Below are 18,821 nucleotides of genomic sequence, written 5' to 3'. Positions count from 1 at the left end.
TTTAATATAATTTCACACACACACACACACACACACACACACACACACACACACACACACACACACACACAACCATAATAGCATTAAATTTAACACTGACTAGATTAAAGTTGCATTATTTATTTAGCTGATGTTATTTTAAGCCCTACTTTCTGTCTAGACAAAAAGTTAAATGTTAACAGCACAGCTGACGATACTGAACATTGAGAAATAATTCTGACTTAAAAAGTAAAATAAAAAAAGCAAAAGCATGCTCTCAGGTGTGTACAGTCTACAGAATCAATGTGGGCCTCGTCCTCACTGCCACATCACTAAGCGTCCGTGGCAGTAAGCCTGCACGCCTTTATAAGACAGTTGACGTCTGCGGTGAGACAAAGGCTGAGAATCGGCTTTACTTTTTCCGCTGTGGATGACCTGCAGGCTTAGTGCAGGTTAATGAAGCCAGCCACTCCTTCACCACACACATCTTCAGAAAGAAGTACTGCATGTGTTTTAATGAAAGGAGAAATGTGTAATTGAGCCAACTACCTTCCTTAGAACAGAATATTTCACTGGAATGCGACATGCAGTAGAACTTGTGTGAATTACGTAATAAAGCCGGTCTTGTACAAAGTCAACAAGACTGACAAATACAATATGATCAAAAAGGTATTATGTGCCACTCCTTCATTACTAAATACAGTGTTGTCCTGTGTGACTGCTTCAGCGTTCAATTCAAGTTGTAAAACCAGCATACAAATCCAGACTGGTGCCAATTGTGTTTGTACGCATGCTGTATGGCTGGAAGATAATATTACAGACACCGCAATGTTTTAATATCATGGTACGCTTTCCTAAGCATCACAGATAATGTCACATCAGCGCTTATTGCTAAATCAATCAATCTATTTGTGCATTTTGATTCGAATTAGTTTTTAAAACAAAAAGGTACTCAAGGGCACCTCAGCCCAAGGCCGCCCCACGTCAACCTAACTGCATGTCTTTGGATTGTGGGGGAAACCGGAGCACCCAGAGGAAACCCACGCAGACACGGGGAGAACATGCAAACTCCACACAGAAAGGCCCTCACCAGCTGCTGGGTTGGAACCCGGAACCTTCTTGCTGTGAGGCGACCATCCTAACTACTTACACCACCGTGCCGCCCTAAAGTGGGCCACCTTGCGCAATAAAATGTTGCAAGCTATATATAGACGTTATATACACCCTAAGAATACCAACCTATTTGCCAGAAAGAATCCAAAACGGTGAGAAATTGACCGAGAAGAAGCAATTTTTGCTGAACTGCTCATCAAGACTTAGGCCATAACTTCATTAATAATTATAATTAAGCAAATCTGGCTTAAAAAAAAAAAAAAAAAAAAAAAAAAAAAAGGTGTATACACCCTAGGTACCCCTGCCTTCATGCCAGAATGAATCAAAATCAGTGAAGAATTGAGAGAGAAGCAGCGATGTGTGTGGAAACTGCTTGTTAGGGCTTAATTACTCCATATCTTAAAAAAAAAAAAAAAAAAAAAAAATACTAAAGAAATGCATTTTTTTTGCACTGAAACAGAATAGCAGTTAAATTCAGTGAGGTTTACTGAGTCCCAGGACAGAGGCAACTATTCTCTAAACTGTACGGTAGCGGATATATTCGCAGACAAAAGCCGAGTAAATTTAGCCCTTTTATGCCCCTTTTCCACCAAAGCAGTTCCAGGGCTGGTTCGGGGCCAGTGCTTAGTTTGGAACCGGGTTTTCTGGTTCCACTGACAAAGAACTGGCTCTGGGGCCAGAAAAACCGGTTCCAGGCTAGCACCAACTCTCTGCTGGGCCAGAGGAAAGAACCGCTTACATCAGCGGGGGGGCGGAGTTGTTAAGACCAACAACAATAACAAGACCGCGAAAGATCGCCATTTTTAAGCGACGAGAAGCAGCAGCTGTACAAACTCAAAGTCATCCATTATTATTATTATTGGTGCTGCTGTTTCTTCAGTGTTGTTTTTGCTTCGATGTTCACGCCAAGGTTTATGCAAACGCAGCGACGTAACTGACGTATACGGCGACGTAATGACGTGACTTCACTTAGCACCGCGAGCTATGGAAAAGCAAACTGGTTCTCAGCTGGCTCGCAAATTGAACGAGTTGTGAACCAGCACCAGCACTGGCCCCGAACCAGCCCTGGAACTGATTTGGTGGAAAAGGGGTATAAGAAGCACCTGGAAGTAGCAGACGGGAGCCGCGTGAGGTCACGGGTGTGTGTCGGCCATGAACAACACCATGAGTGACCAGAGAGAGCAGGAATTTAGTGAGGGAGAAACTTTACATTTTAGTAGTTTATCAGTTCAAGTTGATGTACTGACAGAGGAAGAAGTGGCCAGCAATAGGGAAGAAGCGAGAGTTATCGAACCGTACCGATTTGAGCCAGAATTGTCTGATCAGTGACCACGATGAACCTTAAGTTTCAATTTGATCCACAGCTTCAGCTGGCCTTTAAAGTGCACATCACGGGTAAATTCAGGAGCAAGATCAATATAATTCTCCTATTTTATATTAAACTTTGGTCAAATATCTGTCACATTCTGCATTCTCTGCAATTTTTTTTTTACCTTGCGCAATACCAGAAAAATTCAGTTGAAATCAAGCCATTTGAGGCGAATTGGTCCGCCTCTGAAAAAACTTGGCATTTGGATTTCCCGGCAAACATTGATTTTCGTGACGTCGCGTGCGGGACGCCTCCCTCTGAATCCTCCGTCAGCGCTGGTTTGTTTATGAGAAAACGACCTGGTGGTTTTCTGCAAATTTCTTCAACGTTATCACGTAATTATTAAAATGGTTAACAGATGTATCGTAGGAGGGTGTAGCAACACCAATCTTGATGGGATTAGTACTCATCGCTTCCCAAAAGACTGGACAATGAGAGAGAAATGGGAGCGCTTGGTCTACACAGGCTGTGCACTGAAACCGTGCAAAGCTCGCGCAGCCTGCTGGCGTTTCCGCAGATAACGTCACGAATCTGGCTCCAGAATCCCTTGGGATTTTTCCAGATGCGTTTTATTTTATTTTTTTTCTGCTGTAGACAGATGGCCTTGTGCAAAATTACCCTTCTGGATGAGTGTGTAAAGGGACATTTTCATATTAAAAAAAAAAGAAAAAAAAAAGAAATTGGTCCAGGCGGCACGGTGGTGTAGTGGTTAGCGCTGTCGCCTCACAGCAAGAAGGTCCTGGGTTCGAGCCCCGGGGCCGGCGAGGGCCTTTCTGTGTGGAGTTTGCATGTTCTCCCCGTGTCCGCGTGGGTTTCCTCCGGGTGCTCCGGTTTCCCCCACAGTCCAAAGACATGCAGGTTAGGTTAACTGGTGACTCTAAATTGACCGTAGGTGTGAATGTGAGTGTGAATGGTTGTCTGTGTCTATGTGTCAGCCCTGTGATGACCTGGCGACTTGTCCAGGGTGTACCCCGCCTTTCGCCCGTAGTCAGCTGGGATAGGCTCCAGCTTGCCTGCGACCCTGTAGAAGGATAAAGCGGCTAGAGATAATGAGATGAGATGAGAAATTGGTCCAGAATATGCACTTTAAAATGCTCATAACTCTGCCACCGGAGGTCCCAGCGAAGCCAAATTTTGCAGGCACCTCCCTCTACACGATCCCCTACGAACCAGCATGGGCACGGCCCGGTAGGACCACGCCTTGGGACATTATTCACCCTGGTGCAAGCTCTAATCTGCGCCTTGAGTTTCCATATGATTTGGGTGGCACGGTGGTGTAGTGGTTAGCACAGTCGCCTTACAGCAAGAAGGTTCTGGGTTCGAGCCCAATGGCCGGTGAGGGCCTTTCTGTGCGGAGTTTGCATGTTCTCCCCGTGTCTGCATGGGTTTCCTCCGGGTGCTCCGGTTTCCCCCACAGTCCAAAGACATGCGGTTAGGTTAATATGCGACGGCCTTGGGCTGAGATGTCCTTGAGCGAGGCACCTAACTCCCAACTGCTCCCCGGGTGTGGTTAGCATGGCTGCCCACTGCTCTGGGTATGTATGTGTATGTATGTATGCACTCATTGCTGTTCACTGCTTCAGATGGGTTAAATGCAGAGAGGAATTTCACAAGCGTGTGATGAATAAAAGTTCTTGTTCTGATCCAGGCAGACTTTAAAAATTCATAACTTGGCCAGGGAAGCTTGCAGCGAGGTGAGATTTCACATGCACCTCCGTGTCCCCTAGCTCTCGCGAACCAGCATGGGCACGGCCCACTAGGACAGCGCCTTGGGGCGTTATTCGCCCCAGTGCAAGCTCACCTCCGTGCCTTAAGGGGCTTGGATGACAAAGTCCTTAAAACCTTAAGTCCTCAAGTTAGTACTATTACAGCATGATGGAAACAAAATGCTTTGCAGTTCAAAATCTTGACGAATTAGGGATTACCTTTATCTTTTGGGAAAAGAAACACGGCCACTCCCTCCACAGCATTTGTGTTGCTGCACCCGGCAGCGATACATCACTTCCTGGGCGCTTTCTCCTTTTTTCTCTCTCCCCCTTCTTTTCCAGAACAGTCATAGATTGTAGTTTAACGATTTGTGTCTCTTTCTAGGTCATGTTCTGTCGCAAGTTTCCATCAAAATTAATGTAATCTAGCAGACAGTCGGACAGAAGCTACACGGCCTGCACGTCAGTGGAAAAAACGCCGGTAAAACCGCTCACACGTGACGTCACGCGAAAGCCAGCTAATAATGGCGATGTTGGTACCAGGATTCCCTTGGCGGGAAATTTAAACTCGACAAATTCTGAAATGTTCCTGATATTTACAACGTGGATTTCTATTATAAAAAAAGTTTGTCAGGACTTGTACTATTATTATCCAAAGAGGAAGGGGGTACATTTCTCGCTGCATTTAATTATTAATTGCAGTTATGCAAATTTGGGTAGAAGCTATATGCACCCCAGGCAGACCTACCTTACTGCCAAAAAGAATTTTAAATAAATAAATAAATAAATAAACAAACAAAAAAAATAAAAAAAGGGGTGAAGAACTGACAGAGAAGACGCGATTTTCGTGAAATGTGAACGACGATGGACAACACATGATGGCATAAGCTCATTAACCTGTCAGCCAGATAAGCGAATAACATTAATTACTTACATAACATTACATGCTGTGGTATAAAGAGAGAAGAAAAACCACACACACCACTTCAGGACATGCTCTTAGTGGAAAATAATCAACTTCAGGGTAGTGTAAAACATCCCAATAAATAAAAGCCCAGTGTTCATAAATATGTCATCATAAACACGTTTGTTGAGTTGTCATGTGACAAAGAATCCTTGCATCAAATGTTAAGTAAATGTCTCCTTACAACAAACTCACATTAATGAAGATTACACATCACACTTTAATGTGTTTATGTAGAGCATCCGCTGTACAACTACAAGTCTCTCTGAACAAGCTGTTACTATAGAAACGAAAACGTACTAGAATGACAATAATAATAATCCTGTGATTTGACCTTCTGTTCTGATCTTTCACATGTAGATCACTTCCAGATTTTTTAACTCAACGTTATGATGATTATTAATACGGCTCCGCATTTTTGCCTGCTATTAAAGCCTCAGTAAAACTAAACATCTTGTTGCATACCGCATATGGTAAAAATGTCCTCAAGTACTGCAATATGATATTTTTTCCATCTCCCTACCATGCTGGCACTGGAAGACATGATCTGAGGGCATTCTCTGGCTGCCAGGTTTCTAACAAGAGTGCCAACTGTTGCTAGAACAGCAGGAGATCTCCATTTAAAAAAAAAAAACACAACAACATGCAAGCATGACTATCTGACTCACCCCCCCTCCTATCACGATTTCTCCAATACCTCATGTTCTGCAAAAAAGATGATCTCACTTCCTGGTCCAGGTGTGCATGTGGTACGTGCAGATGTGATCATGGCTCAGGGTGGTTCATCTGGCGACACATTCCTCCTTCCGAGAGATTAGTGAAAGGATAACCTTTTTTTTCCTTCAGTGTAATGCCGCTTATGTTAACTGATGTGTTTTTAAAAGGTAAATCATTACCCTGTGGCACACACAAGCCACGAACAACACGAGCTGAATCACAGCAGGACTTCCAGCCTAGCTGAAATGATTGCAATTTGGAGCAAGTATGCCATCTCTCATGTAGTTAGAAAGTAATGCCTGCTAAGAATAGCTCAAAAGATTTTCAGTATAAAACACAAGTCAGAATATTTTCCTAAAAAGTCAAACAAGCCCTGGATTCTTGGTCAGTTTTTCCTTCTTGAGCTCTCAGGAAAGATCAAAAAGCCGAAATCTTGTGTGAGATGTTCTAATTTTTCTAATAAAATCATGATGACGACGACGACAATGACGATGCCCGGGTGATGTCGTCTCACTGCCGTACAATCAAGCCATTCTTTTCCAAGCCCCTGAATGTCTTTGGGAACAGAAAGCTCAAACCGGCCAGGTTCTCCCCTGGCTCCTGGTGCTTAAGTAACCCGAGATCCATCTGCGTTGTCAAAATCAGCACAAGTGGGTCATTTACTGTTTCCATCCCAGGCACCTGGTCCTGAGAGGACCTGCAGTCAGTCAATGATGGGTTTGTCCCAGAGCTTTTCAATCAAAGCCCGATTGTAGGTGCAGTTAAGAGGTACAAGCCTCCATCACGTAAATAGTGGTGGATAATCTGTTAAGAGCAATGGGGCAGAAAGAAGAGAACAGCTTTCCAGTAACAGGATTTACTCAAGGCAGCTCTCCACAAATAACCGCATAATAAAAGGTCAGACTTCAACCTTGAAAGGGAGAGGCACTGGCTTTTGCATCAGGAGCAACTGATTTGCATAACCTCACAAGCCACTTCGGAACATGGTGTAATTTCTTCTGCATCCCATCTCCAGGTGTATTACAATCTCAGGGTGAAAAGGGGTGGAGCTTACATCAAACTTTATTAGAAAACACTTACTCCCTCAATGTAATGCTTAGCGCTATATAAACATGGCATGAAGCTAGCTAGCTACCTAGCTTTATATGATCAAAATAATAACCAAAATCCATGCACCAACAGTATGCTAGAGATATATATTATACAAATAACACAAGGAATGAAATTAACTACAAAGCTAGCTAACATTAGGTAAATTATTTAACAGTTATTCCATGAAATCGAGTCGTACATGAGCCAATAGCCGACGAGGCGCGTAGCACCGAGTTGTCTATAAGCCATGTACGATGAGATTAAGTAGAATAACTTATTATAGCCATAATCACTGAATTTTGAGAGAGCTTTTTTTTTTTTGCAAATTCGATAAATAAAAACTTTATACAAAACGTCCGACAATCATTTTCGCTTAGAATGTAAACAAACCGGCGAAATTACAGTAGCAATTTGTGAAAATTACAATAATTGTTGAAAAATAAATATAGATATGTTCTTACCATCAGATACTTTTGTTGCTTTTTTGTGGTTTTGTTTGAGTAGAGTTTTTATTTCGTCCTCAGCTGTTTTGTTTTTCTCTACTCACGGTATATGAGCAGATATCCTAGTAGTAGAGTAGCCAATCAGAGCATGCGATTGCTCATATCCAGTGACTGTGGATAGAATAGCATACTTTATATAAAAATCCGCATGACGTACAACTTTTTCTAAACTCAAGGACATGCTTTCATAATCCCTCATCAAGTGTCAAGATTAAATCAAATCATACACAGAACGGAACAGAACCAAACCTCCCAACAACTGAACACATTTCCATCTGTATTACAAGAGATTTCTGTCCTCATTCATCATTAGTTCTGCTCGTAATGCAGCGAGCCAGGAGACAGTTCCATCCCAAGATGCTTTGTGTGTGAGATAGCGAGGATCGAGGGCTCCTGCCTGATGACGCCCGAGTGCAGCCTTTTCACAATGGAGCACACATTCCAACAGACAACCTCGTCTGATGCCTCTCCAGAAATCCAGCATGAGATCTGAAATTTTCTTTGGCTACACTCAGGATGGCTAATCCTCTTTTGAATGCTGCTCCGATTCTTGGCAGTTGTCTGACAGTCCAAAAAGTGATGCCTCATGTCGGCATCAATAAGTCGACAGCAAAGGATATGCACAATCATTTAAAGCTGCAGTGTTTCTACTTCTAGGACGATCCTAGATTTCCAAAGACAACTTTAAAAAACACTTTCTAGTTCCTTCAGGTCACGCATGCATTGAAATTTAGTGGCAATGTTTGGTGGTAAACTATGCAGCGAATAGTCACAGATGGGTTTGGGAATACTTCCCGAAGCTCAGGGACGCGTCGCCACCAAACGCCTCATTTTTCACTGATAAGCTCATGATGCTTTGCAATGGGTTTAGTGTAAACATAGCCTCAGATACCCCTTTTCCACCAAATCAGTTCCAGGGCTGGTTCGGGGCCCGTGCTGGTTCACAACTTGTTCAACTTGCGAGCCAGCTGAGAACCAGTTTGCTTTTCCATAGCTCAGGGTGCTAAGGGGAGCCATGTCAGTTACATCGCTGTATAGAGAGCGTGCACGTGACGTCACGAGGTCACGTGATATTTGTTTATCTGCCATCTTGGACGGCATGGCCGCGCATAGAACTTAAACGAACCTGTTCTAATTATCAAGTGTGTGGGAGTAGATCTTTCGAGAATGGTTATATCTTGTTCAGCATTTGGTTGTACCAATAGACAGGGCCAAAAGGAGGGCCCGTCATTTTATAGATTCCCCGCAGACGAGGAGAGACGCGCAAAATGGGTGTCCGCTGTGCGAAGAGAAAACTGGTACCCCAGTTCTACCAGCCGAATTTGTAGTGAACACTTCATATCAGGTAGGTGTAATCTTCTAATTCAATACTCCTAGTACATCTGTCAAGTTGATTTTCGGCTTGAATGATAACTGCATAGTCGGTGATTTTTTTTTTCAGACAAAAACATACATATTTACAACCCTGTCATTATCTGGAACGGAGTTTAGATTTCGAACATTCTTACGATAAAACGTCCTGCATAGTCTCTTTATGATAAACGTCTTAATGCCACTTACCCGTGAGGTTATCAAGTAGACATTCTTCGGAACCTTCCAGAGGTATAGTTGGGATACCCATCCCGCAACAAAATATTTAAGCTTCCAGGCTCTTGTAAGCTTTGCCAGTGTAACACGATTCACGATTAACAAGAAAATTGTAAATGTCGTGGTAGGTCAGATCGGGCAAATCGCCGGCACCGCAGCTCCGAATTTCCCTGAACAAGGATTGCGGCAATTTGTACGGTTCTGCAATCCCCAACCTGGAACACTTTTCCACGTAACGCTGCCTCACGTCACCTTCAAGATGCTGAACAAACTTAGACAAGTTATCGCGCGATGTAGATGGGGTATTTTCCGAATTTTCTTGGGGATTACTCCCTGGATCCATTACGCTCGCGCAAGGTAAACAATCCTGAAGCCGGCCAATATGGCGGAGTAAACGCGTACGGGTCACGTGACTGCACATCCTCTATATGTCAGTTACGTCACTGCGTTTGCATAAACCTTGGTGCGAACATCGAAGCAACAACAACACACGGAGAAGAAGCAACAGCAGCAGCAACAATAATGGATGACTTCGCGTTTGTACAGCTGCTGCTTCTCGTCGCTTAAAAATGGCGACATTTCGCGGTCTTGCTATTGTTGGTGGTCTTAACAACTCCGCCCTCCCCACGCTGATGTAAGCGGTTCTTTCCTCTGGCCCAGCAAAGAGCTGGTGCTAGCCTGGAACTGGTTTTTCTGGCCCAGAGCCAGTTCTTCGTCAGCGGAAACAGAAAACCCGGTTCCAAACTAAGCACTGGCCCCGAACCAGCCCTGGAACTGCTTTGGTGGAAAAGGGGCAAGAGAGCGTTCCTTTTTCAGAAAGTTAGCATTTCCATGTGAGTTAAATGCAAAAAACATGTTTCTATTTCAATTTTGCAAAATATTGCTTTATCGAAAAATCACCTGAAAAACCATCTCATGCAAGCATCAAAACATTTTTTGCGATATTTGAGAGGGGGTTTTTTGGTTAAAATTCATGTGCGCTTCCATTACTCATTTTTGTTTTTTAGTTTGCAATGTCAAAATTTTGCATTAAGCAAGTTCATGAAAACACAGCTTATGATTGTTTATGCTGGGTTTGAATTGACAAAAATACCACTGTTTAACCATATTACTGTACGGTAATGCAAAAAACATACAATTCACTGTACTAATACAAAGTCACTGATACTGTATAAATCCCTGAAGGATTTAATTTGCACTTTTGAAAATCTACATCTTCCCTTGGTTCATTGCTTGTGCACCGCTGTCTTTGTTTTGTTGTACTGTATAGCAATTTAAAAAATAAAAAAAAAATAAGTCGTCACCACAACTATAGCAATGCTGCTGCAGAGAAATCTTGGTTTGAATTTAAGAAATAAAACTTCAGTTATTTCCTGACAATTCTATTACTGACTTTTCTTTCCTCATAAAAAGATTTTGCGTTCAGAGTTAGACATAACCAATTTTTTATGCTTTTTTCGGGTCAAAAGATACCTCATACAGCATGAAATTTTTATTTAAAGGCGAACTGAAGGCAAATTTATCATCAAAATTCTATTTCTCATTTTATTAAATATAGGAATGCATTTTTTGATAGCTATCGTCACTGCTATAGCAAGTTATGAATGTGTTTGAAATATGCTGTGTAATATATATCAGTCCATATATCAAAGCAATGGCCGTAAACGAGATTTGTTGAGACCTGTGCGAGACGTCGTAGGATGGAAGTAAAACGTACAGCGGAAATCAAAGTGGCCAACATCTGCCAACGTTGTCAAAAAACGCGTGCGCCCTCTTTTGAATGCTGACGTAATCAAGCCGGAAGTTTTGATAGCAATCAGGAAAGTTTGAAAAAAGTAGGCAGTAATCGTCATTTAAACTCGTTTTTGTGCAATATTTTGTTTGGAAAACAGTTTTCAAAATGGCGGCACTGACACCTGGCTGACACTTCACGTCTCGAGGTCTCGCACAAGTCTCGTGAAGATCGCGCGGATAAGCGACGCCTGCTGTGGACCAAACGAACTAAATTCAACACGGCTAAAAACCGAACAGGCCGATAAGTATAATATTTAATTGCAATTAGTTGCCAATACGAGGTCACGATATAAGGTTACTAAAACGTAATTGAATAACACGTTAATCAAGAAATAAAGCGAGTTTAAAAATGACTTCAGTTCTCCTTTACTACCATTATCTTGAGTACTGCAACTAAAAACGTTACCACATTCAGCTGTGAATGCAATTCTGTTACCGAAGAACTACCCTACTATATTACAGTTACACTAAATAATTAGGGTTATATATTTAGAAGCTGTCTGTATAACCAACAAACATGGAAGCTCTTAAACTGAACAGGCTCATGCCGAGTTTTTGACATGAACCAAATATAAAGAGCAGGAGTCAATATCGTCTTCCCAAAGTGACATAATCAGCTAATGGAGTAGATGAGTGGATCGGGGGGGGGGGACAGGAGAACCCTGTTCTATAATTATATTTCCACGTAGAGTTTGTAAAGCTTCTCGAGTGCTGAAAATGTTACTGCATTAGTTTAAACACGAATGCTGACGGAGAATTCCTCTGAGGTCAAGGCCCACCTCCTCATTTGACTGAACTGGTCCTGGTTTATAGACTGACCTCAGAGTCTAGGAGGATGTGACGGACAGCTCTTTATCATACATGTCAACCTCTGGTCAATCAAACCTGTATAACCAACCTCCAAAATCCGTATTTCCCTTATAAAATCCGTATAAGATGCAAATTAAAACTAGACAGGGACACTCTACCGAGTGCAAACCCCGCCTTTTCCCTATTAAAATACATTGGGCGAAAATTTCGAAGTTCTGCCATGACCTTGACCTTTGACCTCCAAAATTTAATGGTTTCCTTCCTGGGTGATTGGCAACACATGTACAAAATTTGGTCCAAATCGATCCATTGGTTCTTGAGATATCTTGCAGACACACAGACAGACAGACAGACAGACAGACAGACACACACGTGAAAATAATAACCCCTCCGACTACTGTCGGCGGGGTTAATAATTTACCTAAAATTTGAATGATAATTAACAATGATATATCCAAGTTACTTTTTATTCAATATTAATAACAATAAACCTTCAGAATGAATACAAAGCTCCAATGTTTGACAAAAACACAAAGTGTCACTCTAATGTTCTGAATTGTACTCCATGACGGCTTTTTTAGCGCTCTGCACCAATACCTCACGAGGCTGCATGTCACAGCAAGTGTCTGTGTTGATCTTGCCGGAGTGCCCATTCAGAATCTTTTCAGTCGCTAGTGAAAGTCGCTCAGGTGGAAATACGCGTTTCAGACAAAATGTTACTTCCGGGTTGGCAGGATTCTCGCAATGCGGTGTGCGCATGATCAAAAGTGGAACGAAGTCTCGCTACCACAAGATAACGCGCGATTTCATAAGACTCTTTACTGGCCGTTTGTGCTTTCTGTGGTGTACAGTACGTTTGTAAATGTTATGCGCTCTTTTACCATCGTGGGAATTGATTATAGTTCTAAATAAATATTGAAGTTTTTTTAAAGAATCTGTATAACTATTTGTACGCCCGTATACTACGTTTATTGAATCAAACCCGTATAAAACACGGACATTCCGTATAGGTTGACATGTATGCTTTATTTCAGAATCAGAAACACTTATTGCCAGGTATGTGGACACACACGAGGAATTTGACTCCGGTTCACTTAGCTCTCATAGTACAAAACAGATTTAAAAAAAAAGCGTATACACAAAAATAAAATAGGTGCATAGTGCAAAGTAATCCAGGTAAGTCAAGTATGGAATAGTTAAATAAAAGTATACAGTGTGCACAGAATGACGGTACAAGTGTTCAGATATTTTACAAGCGAGATTACTGATATATGAATCTGGATTTTAGCTGTTCGTCACAGAAAGGATTTCCCTTTTGGTGCAATATGGTGCATAGTGCAAAGATGAATAGTAAATTTAAATAAGTAACAGTGAGCACAGAATGACAGTATGGATTGTGCAGATATTTTGCAAGTGATATTACTGATATATGAATATGGATTTCAGCTGTTCATCACAGAGACAGCCTGAGGGAAGAAACTGTTCTTGCCCGACATGGACAAGATATGGAGTAATTAAGCCCTAACGAGCAGTTTCCACACAAATCGCTTCTTCTCCTTCAATTCTTAACCAATTTTGATTCTTTCTGGCATGAAGGTAGGGGTACCTAGGGTGCATATAACTTCTACCCGGATTTGATTTCTTGAACTGATCAACCTACAGTGCAAAAAAGAGCATTTTCAATGAGGTCCCTCCACTTCTCAAACACTGATGAATATCCACGGTTTTAGTGCCATTAAATGGTAGGATCTGGAGGATTTAAAAAAATAAAAATAATAAAATAAATATTTTGCTTCACATCATGCTGATCTGTTATTAACTCATCCGGCCAACAGTTGATGAGTTTATGCCATCATGTGTTGTCCGTCGTCCACATTTCATGAAAATTGCTTCTTCTCTCTATATTCACCAATTTTTATTCTTTTTTGCAGGAAGGTAGGTCTGCCCAGGGTGCACATAGCTTCTACCCAAATTTGCATAATTGCAATTAATAATGAAGATATGGAGTAATTAAGCCCTAACGAGCAGTTCCCACACAAATCGCTTCTTCTCCTTCAATTCTTCACCAATTTTGATTCTTTCTGGCGTGAAGGTAGGGGGTACCTAGGGTGCATATGACTTCTACCCGGATTTGATTTCTCACGGGGCCGGAGTGAGCTACGCAGTCATTGACGGTCTTGTTTCCTTTTCACTGGGACACTTTTTATGGGGTTCTCTCTTTGGCTTATCACCTACTTCATTAGTTCATATCAGGACCTGGATTCATCCAGATGCTGTAAAGGAGATTTAAAAAGCTTTCCATACTTTTTTTTTTTATGTGCTGGGACAACACGAGAGATTTCACTACAAGAGGGGACATCACTGTGAACAAGAAAATCCAAGCGGGGGGGGGGGGGGGGGGGGGGGGGGGGGGGACCCTCTAAAGTTTACCAATAAATAAACAAAATAAAAATCCAGTACATGTTGGAGGAGGGGTGGCATGGTGATGTAGTCATTAGCACTGTCGCTTCACAGCAAGAAGGTCCGGGTTCGAGCCCCGTGGCCGGTGAGGGCCTTTCTGTGCGGAGTTTGCGTGTTCTCCCCGTGTCCGCGTGGGTTTCCTCCGGGTGCTCCGGTTTCCCCCACAGTCCAAAGACATGCAGGTTAGGTTAACTGGTGACTCTAAATTGAGCGTAGGTGTGAATGTGAGTGTGAATGGTTGTCTGTGTCTGTGTCAGCCCTGTGATGACCTGGCGACTTGTCCAGGGTGTACCCCGCCTTTCGCCCGTAGTCAGCTGGGATAGGCTCCAGCTCGCCTGCGACCCTGTCGAACAGGATAAAGCGGCTAGAGATGATGAGATGTTGGAGGAGTACACAGATTTTTTTTCCAGAAATTTGCCAAGTCATGGTTAGAAAATAGAGTTTAGTGTGAGCACTACTTAATAATGGGAAGCTCCTCCAATTTTTACTGACCAGAAAGACCACAAATCATACCTTTTTAGTTTCTACTGGTTCATAAGGCCAAGCCACGCGAATCCAAAGGTCAAGGCTCAGCTAGATAGGTTAGAAAGTGAGCTCAAAGCAAAATGAACCACTACCAGAAGCAAAAGTCCTTTCTCGTTCAACGCAGACCCGTTGCAACAAGGTAGGCAGACTTGGCAATTGCCTAGGGCCCCAGCCCTCGAAGGGCCCCCGCTGCCGAACGACGATGTATTCAATAGCAATGACAACTTTTTGAGCGCGGTAGCGCAGCGCCTAATGACACTTGTTGAAATATCCTAGTTCCAAGGGGGGCCCCCTAATGCACAACAGCGCCTCCCTACATGCTTTGGCCGAAAAGTGCAATGACAGTCTGTTGTCAACCCCTCAATGCCCATCTCCGTCCAGTCAAGTGGTTGCAGAGCTCCGCGGCAAAAAAAAAAAAAAAAACTAAATCAAATATGAAGCGAAATTACCCCTCAGGGAGCCAGAAGAGAAAGAAGAAAAGGGAAGAGGAAGACAGAAAAAAACAAGACACTGGTAAGTGAGAAATGTACACACTCATTAATACCAAGCGGGTCGACAAGCAAATTTGGTAGCTAGCTTACGTTAATGGTAGTTATCTTGTAGACAGTGTTTATAACAGTGATGTAAACGTTTTCATGCACAACAGGCTTACAAACTTGCAAGGACTGGCTAAAAATTCTAATATGTGCCACACAAATAGGTGAAAGACTGTCAACTTCTCCCAGATTAACTTATTGTGTTTATCAAAATGTCAGAGTTAGTTTCAGCGAGCTGCATGGCTTTCATCAGAAGTAGCTAGTGTGTCGTGAGCATGGAGTAGGACAGGGGATGGCTCACAAGAAAGCTCTTTTTTACATAAATAGGCTATGTTTGTGACCTTGGTCGGATATTAATGCAGTAATTCAGCTAAGAAACCCGAACTTTCTGCAAGGAAGCCCTGCTGCAATCAGCACGGCTAATGGCTACGACATGGCAAGTTTGCTTTGCTTGTGTCTCTGTAAAACTCCGCAAGCAGCAGTTTTAGACATTTTGCCCATGATTCTAGTTGTGTATTCTTAAAATTTTATGTTTTTCTACACCTTTTGCACTTTTCTGTGTGTGCTGGTTCTTATTAAGATTCTTATTCATGTTTGTAATCATTTAATCACCATTTGAAGTTATTTCTACTTGTGTATATACTGTAAATATTTAGTGTTGTGTTATTTGCACATTTTATATTACTTTGTGTTATTTTCATTCATATATATATATATATATATATATATATATATATATATATATATATATATATATATATATATACACACACACACACACACACACACATACATACATATATGAATATATATATATATATATATGAATATATATATATTCATATATATATATATATATATATATATATAATGTGTATGTATGTGTGTATTGTCTATAATTGGGTTTGATAATTATTTATAATAATGTAAAGAGTTCATTTATTAAGTAAAAATCGTAAGAATGATTACAATGTGTGTGATGTTTATTTATTAAGTCTTCAGTGGGTAGGCGGCCATAAGGCCTTTTGTCGAGGGGGGGATAATTATGGGCCCCAGATCCCCCTTTGCCTAGGGCCCCCAAATAGCTTGAAACGGGCCTGGTTCAATGAGCTGCCTTTTCTAGGCCAAGTTTACATTAGACCGTATCTGTCTCGTTTTCTTCGCGGATGCACTGTCCGTTTACATTAAACCGCCTGGAAACGCCGGGAAACGGGAATCCGCCAGGGTCCACATATTCAATCCAGATCGTGTCTGGTCCGGTGCTGTGTAAACATTGAGAATACGTGGATACGCTGTGCTGAGCTCTAGCTGCTGTCGTCATTGGACAACGTCACTGTGACATCCACCTTCCTGATTCGCTGGCGTTGGTCATGTGACGCGACTGCTGAAAAACGTCGCGGACTTCCGCTTTGTATCACCTTTCATTAAAAAGAGTATAAAAGTATGAAAATACTGCAAATACTGCCCATTGCGTAGTTATGATTGTCTTTAGGCTTGCCATCCTTCCACTTGCAAGTGGTAAGTGACGCGCATGCCCGATATGCATTGAGATCACACACACACAAACAGCGGCTCAGTCCCGAATCACTGCTCGTGCGCTTCACTCGCGCGCTCTGTGAGCTGCGCAGGGCCGGAGTGCGCACCCTCCAGAGGGCACTCGCTGTTCAGGGCGGAGTGATTTGGAGTGCAGGATGCCTGCGGAGCCGAGCGTATCCGTGTATTGGCGTTGCTGTGTGCAAGCGAATCGTGTATTGGCATTGCTGTGTGCACGCTAATCGTTTTAAAAACGTTAATCTGATGATCCGCTGATACGGTCTAATGTAAACCCCACCCTAGTGAGCTGATGTTATTTGCATTTGGTCTGGCTGGGTTTTTTTTTTTTTAAATCTGAAAAAGCAGGAAAAAAAAAAAAAAAGTTTTCAGGTGTCTCCCATTTCACAGCAGCAAGGTATTGGGGGGGAAGGGGGGGATAAAAACCCTAGTGCAGAAGTTGTCAAGTGTGAAGTGCACAGTATGTTTCCAAAATAATTAACAAAACCCATTTCACAATACGTAGTCTTTTTTTTTTTTTTATCCAAAATGTCTTTTTATTCAAGTAATTTTCAACCATAAGGACTTCTCTCCCCCTTCCAGCACTTTGATATCAAAAAGTTAACTTCAAGTACTGCGAGTATGAACCCTATCAAAGACCAGTCTCATTCGTCCTTAAACACAGTCCATTTCTTCTCTGCTATAGCTCATAAATGAAGCTTTCAGGACATGTCAGATGGTCAAAAGCCAATTCTCAGCAGTTACATTCTTTATACCGAGTGCAGTCACTTGATAAAAGATCCTTTCTGGTGAAGTAGTAGCGACAAGGAAGCTTAAGTGCACTGGAACTGGGTGTACTTTGCATAACAAGAAGATCAACATGCAACTACTAGCACTACATACCAGCTAATTATCGCGGAACTAAACATCACGGTTGGTGCTGAAAGTTGGACTGGGTGGATTTTTCCCCTCGTGCATGGTTTGTTTAGCTTTACGGAGGCTAAACAAATAACTTTTTGTTCTTGCGATAAGGTGATGAGAGGTTACAGTGGATTTGCTTCCAGGCTTTTTGTTTGGGTGGAGTTGAGATTGTTTGGGTCAAGCAGAGCGAAGGGTGCTTTGGAAAACTGGATTGCATGACCAGGTTTAAAAATAGTCTCAACCCCGAGGTAGCTCGAACCAAATTACCGAAGGATGGTGACTTAACTCCATTCCATTCTTTAATAACAGACTGGAAATACAAGTTCACTGACATTTTCACACAACAGCTGGAGAAATACGTTTACTGCGTGTTCAGCAGTTTCAGAATCACAACTTACAGTGGCCGAGGAACTATTTCCTCAGCTTCTCAAGGCATGCTGCGTAAACAGGAAACCACTTTGGAGACTGTAATACTTTCATTCTTAATTTGTTCAGTTCTAAAATGCAAGAAAATTGCACTTGAGTAGACGTGATCTTTTCTTTATGACCCTAACCAAGGCAAGGTCAGATCATCAACTGAGAAAAGGAACAGGGAGAAACAAGACAAGCAAGCAAGCAAAACTTTATTCATCACACACTTGTGAAATTTCCTCTCTGCATTTAACCCATCTGAAGCAGTGAACACACACACACACACACACACGTACCCAGAGCAGTGGGCAGCGATGCTAACAGCGCCTGGGGAGCAGTTGGGAGTTAGGTGCCTCGCTCAAGGCCGTCCCGTATTAACCTAGCCTGCATGTCTTTTGGATTTTGGAAACCGGAGCACCCGGAGGAAACCCACACAGACACAGGGAGAACATGCAAACTCCACACAGAAAGGCCCTCGCCGGCCGCTGGGTTCGAACCCAGGACCTTTTTGCTGTGAGGCGACCGTGCTAACCACTACGCCACCGTGCCGCCCCAAGCAAGACAACAAAGACCATCAAAGAGATCCTATTCAAGCTACACTTTGAGGAGCATCTGGCACAATGCATGCTGGGAGTGCAATCACATCCACCTGCAGCTTTATCGGCTTAGGTGTTTACAGCACTGATGAACTTTACGTCCTAATCAGCAAACACACAGGATGAAGAACGGTTGCTTTGATGTGTGTTTATTACAAACAACCGAACCCAGTGGGGTGGATTAAGCTCAGAACCCATTATAAAGTTT

The 18,821-nt window shown here is 42.4% G+C and overlaps 1 protein-coding gene across 1 annotated transcript in view; it reads right to left on the bottom strand.

The window, feature by feature from the left end:
- Window positions 1-18,821, bottom strand: part of ypel1 (yippee-like 1) — a 42,869-nt gene that overhangs the window by 13,813 nt on the left and 10,235 nt on the right. The window lies entirely within an intron of this gene.

Source organism: Neoarius graeffei, chromosome 24 (assembly GCF_027579695.1).
Source record: "Neoarius graeffei isolate fNeoGra1 chromosome 24, fNeoGra1.pri, whole genome shotgun sequence".
Lineage (NCBI taxonomy): Eukaryota > Metazoa > Chordata > Actinopteri > Siluriformes > Ariidae > Neoarius > Neoarius graeffei.
Note: the sequence above shows the minus strand (reverse complement) of the source record. Positions and strands in the feature narration are given on the sequence as shown.